The following is a 3,622-nucleotide window of genomic DNA, read 5'->3' on the forward strand; positions in this document are numbered from 1 at the left end:
ACAAGGGGAGAATGACGTCCCGGGATTTGCTTGAGAAGCATCTATGGATGCAAGCCAGCGTTTTGCTCGCTTTACTAGCCTCAGCATCACACTGAAGGCTTATGTTAATCTTGTGGTCAATCGTGACCCCCAAGTCCCTTTCATCTGTAGTGCTAACCAGCGTAGCACGGCCAAGCCTATAAGGATGCTGCAGGATTTCATCCCAAGGTGGAGAACCTTGCATTTTTTGGTGTTGTACACCATCAGGTTCTCGTCCCATCCTCCCATTTGCTGAGTCTGTCCAGGTCAGCCTGGATCGCCCTCCTGTCCTCAGGTGTGGATGCTTTGCCCCAGAGTTTGGTGTCATCGGAGAACTTGGCCAGTCCACTTCTGACTCCAACGTCCACATCATTTATGAAGATAGTGAACAATATAGGTCCAAGAACAGAGCCTTGGGGGACCCCACTGGTCATAGGGCACCATGACGATTGACTTCCATCAACCACCACCCTCTGGGTCTGACCATGGAGCCAATTCCCCAGCCAGCAGATTGTGGTGGACCCAAGGTTGCAGTTGGCCAGTTTTGCCAAGAGGTGATCATGGGATACCAGATTGAAGACTTTTTTGATGTCAGGATATATGACATCAATCTCCTCTCCCTTGTCCAGGTGATAGGTCACCTGGTCATAGAAGGAAATGAGATTGGTCAAGCAAGACCCACCCACAACAAACCCGTGCTGGCTATCCCTCAGGATGTTGCCGTCAGCCAGTCTGTTGAGAACGGCCTCTTTAACAATCTTTTCTAAGACCTTTCCTGAGATAGAGGTCAGGCTGATGGGCCTGTAGTTAGCCAGATCCACGTTCTCCCCTTTCTTGAAGATAGGCACCACATTGGCCTTCTTCCAGTCTTCGGGCACTACACCAAAGCACCAGGAGTTCTCAAAGATCCGTGCCAGGGGCTGGGCTATGATGCTTGCCAGCTCCTTGAGTACCCTGGGGTGTAGATTGTCAGGGCCGACTGACTTGAAGGTATCCAGCCTCTCAAGGTGTTCTTTCATGAGGTCAACATTGATGGAGGGCAGGGAATTTCCCTCACCCAGGCCTCCCTGTCCCATAATGGGCAGGGGCATCCCGTGGGACTGAAAGACCGACGCAAAGTACCCAATTAATAGGTTGGCTTTTTCCTGGGCATTGGTTGTTTGTTGTCCCTTCTGGTTTAGCAGGGGTCCAATGTTGCCCTGGCTTTTCCTCCAGCTCCCCACATATGTGAAAAAGGACTTTTTATTGTCCTTGATACTTATAGGTAGTTGGAGTTCCATTGCAGCCTTGGCTTTCCTTGTTTGCTCCCTGAAGGACTGGACCAGTGTGGAATATTCCTCCTTGGAAGTGGATTCCATCCTCCAACCTTTGTAGGCCTTTCTTTTTAGCCACAAGAGGTCTGCTAGGTCCCTGGAGAGCCAGGGGGGTTGCTGTGCCCTTTTGCTGCCTTTCCTCCGAAATGGAATAGCCTTAGCTTGTGCATTGAGGATTACTCCCTTAAGGAGCAACCACTCTTCCTGAACTCCCCTCCCCTTGGGGTTGTGGTCTCTTAGGGCCTCACTGACAAGTCTCCTGAGCTTGTCAAAGTCAGCTTTCCTGAAGTCAAGAACTTCAGTGTTGCTGACTTGCCAGCTTTCCAGCGGATGGTGAAGGTGAAGGTGATCAGCTCGTGGTCGCTGTCACCCAGCTTCCCATCGATCATTAGGTTGCTGATTAGGTCATCCCCGGTTGCCAGTACCAGATGGAGCAGTGCTTTACTTCTCATTGGCCCATAGACCTCGTGTCAGATAGAGGACATCCACGCACGAGAGGAAGCTTTGTGACTGCTTGGATTTAGCCGAGCATTCTTCCCACAAGATGTCTGGGTAGTTGAAGTCTCTCATGACAACCATGGACCTGGAGCATGCAGCCTCAGCCAATTCCCTGGTGAACTCCTGGTCAAGCTCTTGACCTTGGGTGGGAGGTCTGTAGTAGACTCCCACCATCGTGTCCCCTGTGCCATGTTCCCCATGGATTTTAACCCACAGGGTCTCCAGCCATCCACTCTGGTCGCCAACATCAGCTTGCAAGTACACATAGCTCTCTTTAACATAGACAGCTATGCCCCTGCCCCTTTTGTCCCCTCCGTCTCTCTTGTACAGGGTATAGCCATCTATACCTGTGGTCCAGTCATGGGTGGAGTCCCACCAGGTTTCCCTTATTCCTATGACATTGTAATTATTTGCATTTAAGCAGGAGGACAAGTTCCTCCTGTTTATGCCCCAAGCTCCTGGCATTTGTGTACAGGTAGGAAAGTGTCCCCTTGGGGGGCCCTTGGCTTGCTTACCATTTTTTCCAGGGCTGGGGCAGAGGTGGGCTCCCTTAAGTAAAATATTCTATTTTCAAGCATCCAACTGTCTGGCTCTAGAAATCCTGGAGATACTGTTTCAGCTACAAAAACTTCCTAAAAATACACAATTTTTTTTTTTGTTTCTTATAGTGAAGTCACAATCAGCCTTTCTATAAATTGCTATGTTTCCCTCTCCTTCTTGGTTCTGCCTCATGACTCTTGGTCCCATTCTTGACTGCACCCAAACTGGCATCTAATTTTAAGTGTCTATGGCAGGGCATGAAGAACTAGTCACATTAAGGATAAGATGTGTTGCTTGCATGCAATGAAAGACTTGGTGGGATGGAAGAGGGAGGGGTAACAGTGGTTAGAAAGTTTAACATAGTCCCTGTGCACAAAGAAATGGTTCATCTGGCTAACACGCCAGAGATGACAGCCATGGCTCTGTCTAGTAATCTCCAACACTGTTCATTAGGGAGCATATACTTGTGCAGCCCATGTTCACCTCATAGCACACACAGCTGGTTGCTCTTATGCAGTCATGCAAGGGTGTTGGAAAATTCTTTAATCCCTCTAGTGGCCCTGCCTGGCTGAGTACCAGAGATCCATTTTTTCATAGGAAACAGAAAACCCGGAGAAAACCACTGATTTTCTCCCTTTACCAAAGGAAACTGTGGATTTCTTATTTTACCAGAGAAACCTGTGGATTTTGCAGTTTTACAAAGAGCTCTCTGCAGCCTGGCAGAGTTCCAGTCTGTGTGTGGGGCTTGGTGCAGCTGCAGAGTCCCAGTGAGGAGTGGGATGGGGCTGTGGGCAGCTCATCTGGGGGGCGGAAGGGTGGGGTTGGCTCCCCAATGCTGCGCACATTCCCAGGGAGCAGAGGGGACCTGTGCTCCCTAGATCTGTGCACAGGGTAGGGGCAGTGTGGCTGCCTGCTGTGGGCTTGGGCTCCTGCCCTGTTACCCTCCCCCAGAGCCTCCATAGCCTGGTGAGTGCGACTCAGCACTGCAAAGCACAGATCTGGGGGCTGCAGGTCCTCCCTGCCACATGGGAGTGCATGCAGCAGCAAGGATCCAGCTGCACCCCCACCTGAGCCTGCAGCAAGCAGGCATCGGGTGGGGGAGGCAGGGGAGTGGGAGCCAGGCTCCATGCTCTACTCCACTGCAGCACCCACCAAGGGGATGTTGGTGTCACTGGGCATAACCCTGGGTAACTCAGAGGGATGGACGACCACGAGTGTTGATGAAGCCCCTCTGCTCTAGGCCCAGGCGAGCC

Source organism: Crocodylus porosus, unplaced genomic scaffold, assembly GCF_001723895.1.
Source record: "Crocodylus porosus isolate Cpor-Errol unplaced genomic scaffold, CroPor_comp1, whole genome shotgun sequence".
NCBI lineage: Eukaryota > Metazoa > Chordata > Crocodylia > Crocodylidae > Crocodylus > Crocodylus porosus.